Source organism: Lactuca saligna, chromosome 9 (genome assembly GCF_052625555.1).
Source record: "Lactuca saligna cultivar CGN05327 chromosome 9, ASM5262555v1, whole genome shotgun sequence".
Taxonomy (NCBI): Eukaryota; Viridiplantae; Streptophyta; class Magnoliopsida; order Asterales; family Asteraceae; genus Lactuca; species Lactuca saligna.
Window position 1 is genome coordinate 2,812,275 of NC_136425.1, and position 16,646 is coordinate 2,828,920.

Here is a 16,646-nt window from a genome sequence, read left to right on the forward strand (position 1 = left end):
TATATATATATATATATATATATATATATATATATATATATATATATATAAGTTAACTTAAAGGTTTTCAATTAGGCTAAGACTAAAAACTTTGAGAAATTAAGGTCATTAAGCATGTTAAAGTCATATTTGATTTAGAAACTAGCCCACAAAAATGAGTTTGTCTCTACAACTTAACAATCTCCCGCTTGGAGGCAAATGATTTGTTGATAACCATTTTATAAGTTCGTAACCCCTATATCTTTCTATTTCATGTCTTCTCTTCAAGTGTGTGTGTGTGTGTATATATATATATATATATATATACACACACACACATACATACACGCTAGGTTTACTAGGTTTAAACCCGTGGAAACTACAGTTAAGAAAAACAGTAATTATAATTCAAAATCGTAATCATTAATAAAATGTTTACAAAAATATTATTAGTTTACGGATATAGAAGTTCCTTATTAAGTTTATACTTATACTCTAAAATAAGTATGTACACCATTATGAATATCCAAGTTTGAGTATAGTGAAAAAAGAATCACAATAAAACATGAAAATGACATTATACACGACATATTAAACATGAAGACAATGTAGCAACAATATACTTGCAATACCTTACCCAAAATAACAATCTACTTTATTAATATAGATAGATTATAAAATTGGATTGAAATCGAATCAATAGAAGCCACAATCCAAGAAGTTGTAAAATTAGTTTTAAGCTCCACGATATTTTGACTAATTTCACTATTGGTGGTCAAAATGTGCTAAATCAGAAAAAAGGTGGTCAATTTGTTTCATAGGACTCGTGCATTTAAATCAGTTTTAAGTTCCTCATGCATTGCATCCACCCAACTAGGCTCATTTAGTGCCATTTCGACGTTCTTTGGCTCGATCTGAGAGATGAAGCAAGATTAGAGACATGTGTTAACATCTCCACTCTGACTCCTCGTTTTGACTCTGTCGCCTAGTGGACCAATGATGTTTTTGATCGGATGATCGCGTTGAAGTATGGTGGGGATTTCATGGCTAATATCATTGAGTGTAACAGGAAGGTTGTTGATATTGATGTTGATAAGTCTGTCATCTGCTGATTCATTCGCCTCAGAAGATATTGAACCGTGAGAGGTGCTTGCCACGTACTCATTTGCAATTGGCTCGGGAAAGAGAAGCTCCATGAAAGTTTGCATAGCATCGGAAGTATCTCTGTTCAAGAACTCTCTTTCAATAGGTGTGAGTGGAGTGGCATCAGCATCAAGATTAATTCTTTGAGTAGGAGAATCTGAAGAAGTACTTGGAGCAGAGTCATCCACCCTAGGAGTCGTAGGAGGCACCAGAGGTGGTCTGTACACAACATCTTCCTCTTTATCTTCAATAACAACCTTCGAACCTGAGCAAGAACCTGACACATCATCTGAAAACACATTAAATGATTTAAATAAAGAAACGTAATAAAATAACCAGTCAGGATAGACTCGAGCGTCTGTCTCATTCTCCTCCAAACAGCGCACGTCGAATGATTCAACAATCTGCTTGGTTTTCTTGTTGTAGACACGGTAAGTAGTGTTCGCAACATACCCAACGAAGTAACAATCATCAGTTTTCGAATCGAACTTGGGGTTGGACTCTAAGTGAAGGAGGGTACACTAACATCCAAAAATTCAGAAGTGAGCAACGGATGGCTTGTGATCATACAGAATTTCATATGGGGTCTTCATCTGGAATCTGTTAATCAGGATACGATTCTGAACATAGTAGGCAGTGTTGACCACCTCTTCCCAAAATAAGACCCGAAGTTTACAATCACACAGCATCGTCCTTGTGGCGTCCATCAATATTCGGTTCCGCCATTCTGTAACACCGTTTTGTTGAGGTGTCCGAACGGCACTATACTGACATATTATACCCTTTTCGACAGAAAAATGATCCAAAACAGTGTTCTTGAATTCCGAGCCATTATCCGTTCTGAGTTCCTTCACTTTCTCATTGTTTTGATTCTCAATCATCACCACGAACTTCTTGATCAAATTAACAATTCCGCTCTTACTGGTTAGGAAGAAAACCCAAGTAAACCTTGAGTGGTCATCTATCACAACTAAGCAATATGAGTTTTTGTTGATGCTAAGAACGTTGACCGGACCAAATAAATCCATGTGCAACAATTGGAGAACCTTGCTGATTGAGTTGACTGCCTTTAGCAAATAGGGCTTGCGATGATGTTTTCCTTGTGCACACACTACACATTTTTCAAAAGTAATGAAATCTTTGACAGGTAGGCCACACACTATCTCGTTCTTGGCAAGACGATTTAGGTTCTTGGCGTTTGCATGACCGAGTCGATGGTGACAAAGCATGGCATTGTGCTCAGAGACCTTAGAGAAGAGACATGTGACTTGCTCTAGGATATTATGATTCATGTCTATGATATAAGCATTTCCATCCCGTTTTGATTTCACTAAGATCCAATCTTCGGGAATAATGATTCAAGGCTTTAAAATAAGGCATTGTTTATCGATGAAGTGAGTTGAGTAGCATTTGTCAGAGATTTGAGAGACACTCAATAGGCTATGCTTCAAATCGGGAGCGTAGTTAACATTCTCAAAACTCAACACCCAATTGGTAACAGTTCCTCTTTGTGTGATCTTTCTGCCTTCTCCTCCTGTGAAGAAAACATAGCCCCCATTGAAATTTTGAATGTCATGCATCTATGTCTCCTGTCATGTGCCTGGAGCAATTACTGTCGACATACCAGGGTCTGACGATATTCCTCCGTAGCTGTTCCTGCATGATGCGCAAGAGATTAGTTAGATTTTGGAACCCAGGTCATTGACACACCGTGGTTTCTCTTTTTAGCAACAAAATTTTCTTTTTCACTTTTTGATTTTGAATTATCACCAGATGCACAAGCAGAAGATTGTGATGATTGGACATTTAAATTCTTGGGCACCCATTGGCATTTAGGTTTAGATAAATTGACACGTGATTTTGAAATAGTTTTCCTTTGTTGTGATCGTTTTGGTTTCCGTCTAATATTAGACGAAGACCCACCGAAGACTTTGACGAACCAGACCTTGGCTTACCCGTGTTCGGTTTCCTGAAAGTACATGTTGTATTTTTATGAAAAACTTGTTTATTCTTTTTAAGCTCATCCCGCTTCTTGTCATCATTGACATTCCAATCATCATCACGAGAATGAGGTCTCAAGAATTTTCTCACGAGAGATATTCCTCGCGACTCGCTCTCTCTTCTGTGCGCATGAAAAGGAACAAATTTTTGATTTGGACAATTGCGAGCAATATGTCCAGCAGTTCCACAGTTAAAACAAGTTTGTTTCTTAGCATGAAAATCTGTACTGCTCTTCTCTGGTTTATTATTCTTATTTACTCTCTTACTCTTCCCACATGTGCATGTGCAAGACTCAGATGGTGTGACAGGTGTGGGTTGAGTGGATGTACTTATGATAGGATCATTAGATTTAGCAAATACATCACCAACTTTAACAAAAATAACTAGATCAACAGACTTTGACACATAGTCATGACAAATAAAAACATCAGTTTTAGAAACAAAAGAATCATTTTTTGAAATAGAAACATCATACACATTATTATTATCAGACACACTCTTCTCTACTGCATGCTTGCCCTGACTTAAATATGGATCTGCATAGGAAGTAGAAATGTTAGCATCTTTTTCCCAACACTACTTTCCGTCATGGGTATAGCAGGTTTGCCATACTCAAGAAATTCCGCTCTGTCCATCTCTTCCTAGGTCATAGGTGTAGCAGTGTAATTGTGATTAAAAGGAGAGACACTATAACAACGTAAATTTTCCAAAAAACAAATTTTCATTTTTAAAACATACTTTTATTCATAAGATAATATCAAAACATAATATATCCAATGTTATCATAACAAAAACATATCCCAGAATCTAAGGACATAAACTCCAAGAGTGTGTACGGATCATGTCGGTGCCTTCCCGCGATCCTCGCTAGTACCTGAAACACATAACACAACAACTGTAAGCATAAATGCTTAGTGAGTTCCCCAAAATACCACATACAACACATACGCCACTCAAGGCCATAACTTTGTGGGACCTTCCGGCCCAAGTGTCTTAGGGGACTTTCGTCCCGAAATCCTGGTAGACCTTCCGGTCCTACTCGTATCGACCTTCCGGTCTGTAACCTCCTGACCTTCCGGTCCATATCATTCATAACATACATAACACATACATATCATATAACAGCATACATCACATACATCTCATAGCACATAAGACCTTTTCGGTCACACATAGGTACCATTCTAGGTACAGTATAGTGAGAAGACTCACCTCGTATGATATCGGATAATCTCCTGTACTCGAATGCCCGATCTAGTCTCCTCCTATCAACAGAATAACATCCCTAATCAATACTCTCTCATAATCTCATCTCTAATGATGGGTAGAAGACCATTCTACCCCTCCCTGACCTCTTCATGAATCAACTTAACCATAACACCCAATTCAACTAAGGTCAACTCAAGTCAATGGTCAAACTTTGACCAGAATCGTCGAGTGCACTAGAGTGACTTGGTGAGTCGATGCGTGTCCTCAGACTCCTCTTAATGCCTCACTCGACTCGTCGAGTAATCCTTCCACTCGATAGGTTACCACTGGTCACGAATCACGGGGCAACCCGACTCGACTCGTCGAGTCCCCTTATGGACTCGATGAGTTTCCTTCATGGCAACACTCAAATGACTTGCTGAGGTCAGATCTGCTTCTCCAACCTATAGATCTGACCTTTCCATACCCACTAATCACGTAAAGGTGAAACCTTTACACTCATGCAACACATATATTGTTCCTTTTGAAGAAATAGCCTCAAAAATGGCAACCTAAGTTCATTCCTTCCATAACACTTCATAAAGCAAGACGGATAAGACTCTCTGGACCTCTATGGGTCCAGATCCAGAGTCTAACACATAAAGGGACCATAAAATCATCAATTCAAGCCACAAAAAGGTATATAAAACCCTAGATTTATAGATCTTAACCAAAACCGAAGGAGAGTTCGATTTGCTACCTCAACAGTGAAGATCTGAGCTTGAAAACCCCAAATCAGCAACTCCGTTGACCTCCTCTTGTTAGGAACAACTTCTTCTTTGCAAAACCACACCAAAAATGAACAAAATGACTCTAACTCTCTCACAACTCGCTCAAGCTCTCAAGGGTTTCTCTCTATGGACTGGTAGCCGCAAATGAGGGCTATAAGGTCCCTTAAATATGGCTCAGGCCCACAGATTTAGGGTTTCTGACCTTTGCACGGACTCATCGAGTTCACCCTTTCTGACTCGTCGAGTCCATTCATTAATCCAATCAGCGAATCACGATCCTACTCGACGAGTCTAGGAGCCAACTCATCGAGTCCCTCTTCTTTATTAAAAATAAATAATGGAAATACAAACCTGGAAATCCGGATGTTACAATTCTTCCCCACTTGAATCAGATTTCGCCCTCGAAGTCTCGCTTGACAAACAACTCTGGATGCTACTTCCGCGTCTCCAAATCCGGCTACCAAGTCAGCTCGGACCCTCTCTGTTGTTGCCACTGGACCTGAACCAGGGGCACCTCCTTGTTCCGCAGAACCTTGATCTTCCGATCCAGGATCGCGATCGGCCTCTCAACATAATTCAGGCTTGCATCCACCTGAATATCCTCCAATAGCACCACCGCCGATTCGTCGGCTATACACTTCCTCAACTGAGACACATGGAAGGTGTCATGAATCTAGCTCAACTTCGTAGGTGGCTCCAAACGATACGCTACCCTTCCCACCCTCGCGGTCACCCTGAACGGACCAATGTACCGGGGCCCCAACTTGCCACTCTTCCTAAATCGGATCACTCCTTTCCAAGGAGACACCTTCAGGAGTACAAAGTCCCCCACCTGAAACTCAAGCTCGAATCATCGCCTATCCACATAACTCTTCTGGCGACTCTAAGCTGTCAACAACCTCTGCCTGCTTGTTGTATCTGCTCAGACGTCTGAAGCACTATCTCAGTGCTACCCATCACCCGCTGCCCTACCTCTCCCTAGCAAATAGGATTCCGACATCTCCTCCTATACAACAACTCGAAGGGAGGCATACCAATACTTGAATGGTGGTTGCTCTTATAGGAAAACTCAGCCAATGGCAAGTACGTGTCCCAACTTCCTCCGAAGTCCAACACACATGCTCATAACATGTCCTTGAGCGTCTAAATCATCCGCTCACTCTGTACGTCCGTATGTGGGTGGTATGCGGTACTGAAATGCAACCTCGTACCTAACTCCTCATAGAACTTCTTCCAGAACCAAGAAGTGAAACGTACATCTCGATCCGACATCCGTTTTCGCACATCTTTTTCTCGTTACGCTACTCTCAACGAGATCTTGGATTCTCGTTTAGCTCGTGTTGGCTAAAAATCACTCGATCTAATATTCGAATTTCGGGCTGTACACTTCTATTCCGAAACTTCGAAAAATCATAACTTCTTCATACGAAGTCAGATTTGGGCATTCTTTTTATCGATGTTTGTAGTTTAACATATTCTAAGACCTTCGTATAGATCGCTAAGGATAAATCTCGCTCTATCGTAAATTCACTATTTACGCTTCCCGGTATCGTGTCAGTTCTGTCGCGAAACATCGACGGGTCATAACTTCTTCGTTATAACTCGGATTTCGGTGTTCCTTATATGTACGGAAACTTTGAGACATATTCTACAACGTTATGTAGAGATATCGGGCTTATATTACACTTTAATTTTGACGCGTATTTTTATTCTTTATTAATTATACATTTTTAATTAAATAATAAACACATAATTCACATAATACTCAAATATTTCATCTTTATTACTTCAAAAAGAGTTACAAGAGTTGACCTAGACTATTACATTGAAAAATATGCTTAGCCCTGAAACCCGGGCGCTATAGCATCTTTTAAGTTTATAAAGGGTGGCTTTCGCTTCAATTCATGAATTCGATACTCGACATGAGACCGAAACTGAATGAAGTACTTGTGAGATCATTGTGATCTGTTGAACAAGTAGGTAAGATATCTTTTATAGTGACAAAAGGAAGTATAGAAATCTCAAAAAAAATTAACTGGATCGTTAAGGGAAGAAGAGTCTTTGTGTTAGACAAATTCACAAAAGATCACTCAAAAATAAAAAGAGATTTCATTAGTTAAAAAGTAAGCTCTTGAATATGAGAATTCACCGTCAATTCATTTGTGGTGTTGAATTGTGGGTTTCACTTAGTACATACTGGCATGAGACTAAGATCATTAACACAGATTCTGTATAACCATAAACCTCAGTGGTAAAAACTGAGAGTCTCAGGGGTTATATTGGTGATACGAAGTATAATGGAGAAAAACAATGAAGATGGTATAGGAAGCGAATGTACCTCTGCTTTAAAGAAAAAGAGTGACCAAGCAGAAAACTCTAAACTCAATGTGAGTAGAGTAAGGTAGCTCATGATTAGAGTGAATAATATAACCTGAATTGGGAAAACATGATTTGTATATATCATGTTATTAAGGCTTCACTCAAAATCTTTCGAGGCTTTAGTCAACATACAACAGCATGCTTTTAGGGACACCTAACAAATGGAATAAACTTAAATAGATATATCTGCTTAAGCTCCACCATCGAGAAATACACTTAGACAAATAAAAGTATTTAAAAAAATAATTTTTTTTTTTATATTTTGAGAAAGTTATTGAATTGAACGAAAGAGAAAAATATTTTTGGTTTTTATGAATAAAAAGGAATTAAAAAAAATATAGACGAATACAGCCAAAATGCCTTGGAAAAAAAAGTTCAGAAGGACCGAACCCGAAATAGACCGAACACTCGGTTCATTTCGGTTCTTGGTTGAGCCGAACCCGAAATAGACCGAACGTTCGGTTCATTTCGGTTCGCTCTATTTCGCTTCTAACCTTTATTGAAGTGAAGGTGATTTGGGTACTGATTCTGCTTCCATTATTCCTAGGCCTTGTAGAATCTTGTTGAAGCTCGCTTCAGGTAAAGCCTTAGTGAATATATCATCCAGTTGATCAGTTGTTCGGACGAAATGGATTTCTATGTTGCCATCTTCGACGTGATCTTTGATAAAGTGAAACCTCAGTGCTATATGCTTGGTCTTCGAGTGTTGCATTGGGTTGTGAAAAATCCTAATTGCACTTTCAGAGTCGCAATATAGTGGGATTTTCTTCATATTTAGCCCGTAATCCCTAAGCTGACTTTGTATCCATACCACTTGAGATGTGCATGATGCTGCAGCAATGTATTCAGCTTCTGCAGTGGAGAGAGAAACACATGTTTGTTTCTTAGATTGCCAACTAACCAATTTTCCATCTAGAAATTGACATCCTCCAGTGGTGCTCTTACGATCTAGACCACAGCCACCTAAGTCAGCATCTGAGAATGCTTGAACAAAGAATCCTGAGTTGGCTGGATACCGCAAACTGAAAGAGGAGATTCGCTTTAGATAGCGAAAGATGTTTTTCACGGCTTGTAGATGAGGTTCGCGTGGGTTGGTTTGAAATCTTGCACAATAACAGACTGAAAACATGATGTCAGGTCTACTGGCTGTAAGATACATCAAAGACCCAATCATTTGTCGATAGAGCGTCATATCTGCTGTTGGTTTCTCCAACGAGGGTGTAAGCTTATTCCCAAAGGCCATAGGCACTTTTAATTTGGAATCTCCCATCATCCCAAATTTAGCTAATAGAGTCTTGGTGTAGGCCTCTTGATTAATAAAAATGCTTTCGGGTCCCTATCTAATGTTCAATCCAAGAAAAAAGTTAATTAGACCCATTGAGCTCATCTCAAATTTAGTTTCCATCAACTTCCTGAATTCAGCTGTTAAGCTAGGATTCGTGGAGCCAAAGATGATGTCATTAACATAAATCTGCTTTTAATGCCAATCAATCATAAGTGTTGTTTTGCTACATAAATCGAATTGAAACTCGATTGATTAAGACAAAATAATTGAAAACTTGTTTATTTAGCTTTAGTTACAAGATATGTACATATATGAATGAGTCAATTTATGAATATCCTCGTTTTTTATTGGAGTTCATGGAGATAGTTAAATGTACATATATCATTATATAGCAAGATCAAGTATTCTCGTCGTCGATTTGATTGCTTGAATTGTTGTGTTCCATTTGCGGTGGTTTGAGGTTGGAAATGAGTTTTGCAGCCATGGATGCTGGTGAAATGTGTTGCCTAGGAGAAAGTGTGAGGGTGTTCTGTAAAGAAGATGAAGATGTTTAGATACAGAGCCAATGGTGATTAGAGTTATGGGAAAACAGGTCGACAAATGTCTATGCAGCAAAAGGATAACACGAAGCACGGAACTAAATTAAATGACTATTCAACAAATTCGAAATAAATTCATTTTCTTTTTAAATTCATTTTTTTTAAATGATCTATTCATAATAAAAAAAAAAAATTTTAAAAAGTTGCATGTTGACCGAATCTTTGTTGCCACATGTTTAGCTTCCATTGGTGTTTCTTTGCCATGTGTTCGTCCTTCATCATCTTGATTGAGAAGTTCCCCGAAGAACCTCTCTATACTAAAATATAAGCAAAACACATCTCCTGAAAATTCTCTTCACCATCATATCCCATCTTCTCTTTCCCTTTCAAGTTTCAACCATATCAGAAATTACGTTTTATCTCCTTGTAGCATAGAAAGAAGAAGAAGAAGAAGAAGAAGAAGGAATCTTGGTAACCAACATGACAATCAATGTCGCGAGAACGAGATCTCAAAAGAAACCGTCGACGGCAAGTCGCGGCATCCGGTCACTAGGCATTGCTATTGCGGTCCCGGTGGCTCTAACCGTAACCAACATCATGATGTTCGGAGAGACCGACACCTTCCACTACCAGAACCTTGATAGGCCATTCTGGATCCCACCCTTGTGGGCGCTACATCTAACCTGTGTGTCGTCAGCTTTTGTCATGGGGTTATCGGCTTGGCTGGTGTGGGCCGATAGTGGATTTCATCGCACACCAACCGCTATCTTTATGTACTTGGCTCAGCTTGGACTCGGCTTGGCCTGGGACTCCATCTTTTTCAAGGTGGGCCCGACTCGAATGGGGTTGGGTGTGAGCTTCGGCCATATGGTTACCATTTTCTCTTGTTCTCGGATGTTTGGCCGGATAAACCCAATCGCCGGTGATCTGGTCAAGCTTTGTTTGCTCTGGACCTTGTTCTTAACGTTTGTAAATCTACATTTTGTACTTGAGGAATAAATAATAAGGATCGATGTCTCTCGTCTTCTCTGGTTCCAAGCAAGCAATCATGAAAAAGTTCATTAGAGTGGAGAAAATAGGAATTAAAAGGATAGGAAAAAGAAAAGGGAAATGCGTCGATCCATACTTTATGGTTCGCATAAAATCGAACCATGCAAATACTATTCAATTCTTTTGTAATTTGATGTTTGATTTGTTGATGCATATTTTTGAAAAAATAGAATGTATATATATCAATAATCATCTCATTTCTTTTGGAGCTAATCATTAACTTTCAACTTACATCACAAAATAATTACTTTTCTCCATGATACTCTGTGATTCTACTGTCCATGACTTCATGTATCCTGAAATTTTTATATTTATTTGATCAAATTACGGTTTTGCTCGACAATTATCTCTTTCAAATATGTTAGGCTTTAGGAGAAGTCAATAGGTTCAAATTAAAAAAAAAAAAAAAAATGTTTTAATTTTCAAAATTTACGAAATACTAACAAATAGTTTTTAAAGGGATTTATACTTGCACCATATATTTTAAGAAACCAAATTTTAACCAATTTTATTATGCCTCTTTTTGTATAGACTAGAAAAGTGACCCCTTATTCTTTGTACATTCTTTTGGTTCTTCATGTAAAATTAAAATTCTACAAAAAGGAAACGAGATTAGTTAATCTTTTGTCATCATCAAATTAAAGTCATTATGAGCTAGGTAATTCTTAAAGTCAAATCTCAAACATATAAATGAAGAATAACACATAGCATTATTAAAATTTTAGAAAAATCAATAGAGAAGTTAGTTCAATGCAAGTAACTCAAGTTTTCAATCACTCCCTTCATATCATACATATTGCCTATGTATCCGTGATTCTCTGTTTTAAACATATTTTCCCATCACTATCAACTAGGGATAAGATTTAAAACCGGAAAATCGGACCGGCACCGGAACCGTTGAACCGGAATATGTAAAACCGGTTCCGGGTTTAAAAATTAGCTTTATCCGGGTTCCGGGTAATCTGGGTTTGGGTTCATCGGGTCTAGGTAAACCGGGTCAAAAAAAAAAAAAAAACCAGAACCGATGTTTGGAACCGAAACCACTTTTAGGGTCAGAACCAGTTTTTGTAAAACTTTTAAAAGATGCATATCTCATTCGTTTCAACTCTGATTGACATGTGGTTTTTTCCAATATGTAGTTTAGAGTTTGTACATGATTTTAGACTATAAATTTGCCAATTTTAGTTTTATATTCATTAACTTACAGTTCCCCAAAGTCGAGATATCAAAGCTGGAAGTTTTTAGTTTTTTAGTTTTTTTGTATTCGGTGAAAGTTTTATTAAAACATGCATATCTAATTCGTTTGAAGTCGGATTGACATGTGGTTTTTTCCAACTTCTAGTTTACAGTTTGTAGATGAGTTTAGACTATAATTTTGTCATTTTTGGTTTAATATTTAATGATTTACAATCCTCCGAAGATATCAAAACTGAAAATTTTCAACATTTTAACTATTTGTTTTTGTATTTTGTATTATGTGAAAATGTTAACACATGCATATCTCATTCATTTAAAGTCGGATTGACATGCGATTTTTTCTAGAGTGTATTTTGGAGTTTTGACGTGATTTTAGACTATAATTTTGTTAATTTTGGTTTCATATTCAATGGGTTACAGTCCCCCAAAGTCGGGATATCAATATGAAATTTTCAAAGTTCAACCCACTAAGTAGTAAGTAATTACCAAAAAATTACGGGTTTTCCGGTTCTAAACTCACTTTATCCGGTTCAAAATCTCATTAACAGGTTCCGGGTTTTCCGGGTCCGGGTCCATCCGGTCCGGGTTGGGACCCACTTTCATCCCTACTATGACCCGCACCTAAAAAAGAAATAATAATAACAGCTAGCAGGCATCTTCAACAAAACCTACAAAATATCATAGTAAACTTTGTGTAACTTATTGAAAAGGGGTATTAAGAACATGAAGAAGAAGAAAAAGTAGGACCTTTTGCCTGAACAAACCATCAATTTAATTTAAAGCATTACAGTGATTCAACAACCTATTAAAAAAGTAAGTTTATTTTATAGAACACACAGCTAAATGTTTTGGGACCCTTTCATAATTCAAATATAAAAATTATACAAGACTTATTACGACAACATAATTTATTAGGTTATGGACCACATATTTTTATGCATGTATTTAGTTATTATAAAGTAACTTATGCATATATTTAACCAATTCATCCAAAAATAAGACAGCGACAGAGTGGTTTATGCATATATTTAATCAATTGATGATTCAATTTGAAGGCAAAAGTCATCCTTGGAACGGAATTTCCCATTCCAATGCTTCCTTTGAAGTGGTTGTACAATCCCATTGATATGAAGTAACCGTGGTTGGCTCCTGTTTGACTTTCCTGCAGAATTAATAATATGGTCAATTTAACTGCAAAAGGTTAAAAAAAAAATTGATCAGATTACTACTATGAATTAAACAGGAAGAATATAATATGAGATCTAATTCCAACTTGTATGCAGAAGTTAATTGTCATGAATTCTAAATAAATACTACACATGGAACATAGTTAACTATTAACAACTTAGTTGGAACTATTAACACTTTGGATATTACCCTTTTGATCTGATACAATTTAAACTATTTTTTGGTAATTAGTTGTTAATAGTTAACCTAAAATGACATCTACATTGACTTCTACTTTTGAAAACATAAAATTAGTCTTTTTTTGTATATATTTGATTTTATATGCCAACATCTAAAATAAAATAAGAAAACTACCAACCATCATCTAAAATAATCAACCACAACATACACAAGAAGAATAAAAAGTATCTAATTTTCATGGGTCCAAAAACAAAACAATTCATAATAACATCCAACAAATCATTCTCCACAGTCAACCATAAATCTATCTTTTTTTTTTTATTATTTTATGTTTTTATGTATTATTCAACTTTTTTCTTTTACTTTTTTTGGGGTTATTATTTTTTCATATTTTTCATGTGTTTAATGTTGGCCTCTGAAAACATCATTTCAATCCACCATGAAAATGTTTAATTGATTACGTTATGTTTTTATGTATTATTCAATTTTCTTCTCTTTTTTTAACAAATAAAAAAAGAAAGAATGTGTTATTTATTTACCATCTCATGTGTGTATGGTGTGGTTCAATTTAAGCCACCGTGCCTTGTTGACTTTGTTGACCAGAAAAGGTTTCCATATGAACCTGGGTATTAGTTGCCCCCTCAACCAAGATAATCCCCCGAAGTTGTGATGCAAATGAATCTTGATTAATAGAGCTCGGAAGAACCCATTTCATCCACTCATTTCGCCTCCTCATCATCTCACCCTACACATTTATATATAATTATGGAAAATTGTGAACGTAAACTTTCATAAACAAACTGAAAAAATTAAAAATTTATAAGAATAAGTTTTATAAAGATTGATGGATACACTACAGCTGGACTTCCACAGCTTTTGATGTCCACAATACATCAAGAATTAGTTGAACTTTGTCACTCAAATCAAAAACTGCAATAGAAAAAGTTATCGTTTTCTATTCAGTTGAAGAAAAATTCAAAAGAAGAGTGTATGAATCAATCTATATATACCAGAATACTCAGTTTCTTGACGCATGTTATTATATTAAGAGGAACCCAACCTTCTTCTTCCATCTTTTCTCTCAAGTATATATCTCTAATTTAGGTGTTGTTCGTGTTTTTTCTGAGACAAAATGTCTACAGTCTGCGGAACACATCTGTAGACCTCTGCAGTAGAAGAAGTGGACCAAACGTCTGCAGTCAAAAAAAAAAAAAAAAAAAAAAAAAAAAACTGTTTGTTTTTTTAACATCTGCGGGTTACTAAAATAAATTGAAATCTAAATAAACTGATTTTTTTAAACTTCAAAGTGATTTTTTAAATATTTTTATGACTTTGTTATAAATAATTAACGAATTTACGTATATATTTGATAAAAACCAACAACTTTGATTGCAAAGTTATAACTAAACATTGTAATTAGTGATCAAAGAATTTGATACATAAATGGATGGGAATAAATTTCGATTTTTTCAATTAAATCCATAAAAAAAATGTACCATAAATATTTTCATGAGAAATTAACGATACTGTATTAAATAATGTTTTATAAAATTTGGCAAAAAATATAAGAATATATTATGATTTTTTTTTCTTATTTATATAAACAACTTCAACGACTATTATTGAAATAAATCTTTATTTATAAATTTATCAAATATATCATGTTTGTATCATCGAACATTTTTTTTAAGTTTTGTAATTTTTTTTTGAAATTGTTTATCATTAATAAAGTTAGGAAAATTATAAATTTAAAAAAAAAACTTAAAAAAAAATAAAGATATATATGTTTTTTTAGGCTAAAAGATGTCTGGAGATGTTAGAAGATTCTGTTCCACATCTGCACAAAGAAGAGGGCGCGCAGACATTTTTTTGTCTGCAGTCTTCAAAAAAACAAACAGTCTGTGAAGATTAATGTCTACGCGTGGTCTGCAGGGCGCAGACAGAAGAGATCATGCAAATCTGCAGACAAAAAATAAACACTATCTTACTAAAACAAAGGAAAAGACATGAAAGTAAAGCAGGTAAACCTTCGGGGGGGATTAAACTGTCGGGATCCGAAAATCCTAACTATAACTATTGTTCTATTTTCTATTTTTCACTTATGAAATAGGGCATATCGATGGTGCTTTAGATCCTAAAACCCTAACTATAACTGTTGATCTATTTTTATTTTTCTTACGTATGAAATCGGGTATATTAGTTGTGAGTTTCTGAATTACACTTAAAACCAGCTCGATCGGTAAGAACCCATTTGTAATTAAGATGATAACTACAAAAATTAGCTACGAAATGGCCAAATCAGTGATATTAAACTTTGAAATTAAAGAAACTCAACCGAAAATTTAATTTGGAGCCACCCTATTCGTGATGTTCGGAGGAGACGCTCATCATTTGGAATTATTTTTGTATAAAATTTATTTGTTATGCAAGTCTCCATTAGTGAATTTCAATAAAATACATATACATTAGAAAGGTGAAAGAAAGAAAATAGATTGCCGGTTCATTTTTTGTGATCTATGTTCGGTTTGAACAATTCATCGAACACTTGGCAAGCGTTGAGAAATAACTTTAAATTTACAAACAAAGTCATATGCTCTTGTCTTATTATATGTGTTACATAGCCTTTTTGTGTTGGACCAGAAAGAATAAAAAAACTAAGACGGGTGAAAGTGGTTGTGACAATGAAGACAACAAAAGAGAGAGGCTCGAGCCAAGCAATATCGATTCAAAACCCAAATCATACAGAAACTTAAAAAAGAAAGAGGGCTTGTTTTTTTACATGCGGGAGTAGAAGGGAAGAAAAGAAAACAGAAGAGAGAGCAATTCGATCCGCAGCACCGCAGTAGGGTACACAGACATAATCGGCGATGAAGAAGCGGCCTCCGACTGGTCTTCCTTCTGATGGATTGAACACAGCACACACATGTGACCTTTTTCTTCTTTTTTCATGTATTGATCTTTGATCTGTTATTTGAGTCGATGCAAGAATTTGGGAGAAGGAAATAGGATTATTTCTCCAAACCGATAGGAATTTGAGGACGAATCTCATAGAGCAACAATACCACCAAAATATGAGAAGCTTTAGATCGAAGAAGGAAGAAAATGTGGATGTTTATCAAAGAGGGTACAACGAGAAGAACTGAAGAAGCGAGAATCTAGTCAAAGTTTCAAAGCAATCAAAGGCGGTGGAGTTGGACATATGTTCGAAAATAGAAACTAACATATGTCCATTCCAATCTAGATAAGAGAAATTAAATTATTTTTTAATTTTTTGTTCCTACATATCATTCTATCCAATTAAACAGTGACATGTGTAACATTTAATCTTCATTTAATGATGTTTAATGATATTTTAGGATATTAATATGACACATGTCATCATTTAAATAAGTAGGGAGGATTGATAGGAACAAAATGTAGAAGGATATTTAATTTCTCTCCGGATAATGGTGTAAAAGGACCTATTATAAACAAATCCGCAAAACAGATAGAATTTACCATATAGAAATAAATAGGGAACCAATTTTAACTCTTTAGGAACTTTCCTGTTCCTAAGGATTGTCATTCTTTATATATATATATATATATATATATATATATATATATATATATATATATATATATATATATATATATATATATATATATATATATATTAATTTTAAGAAATATTCATGCCATACACCTTAGTGAAATTACCATGTTTTCGTGACATGATATCATTTT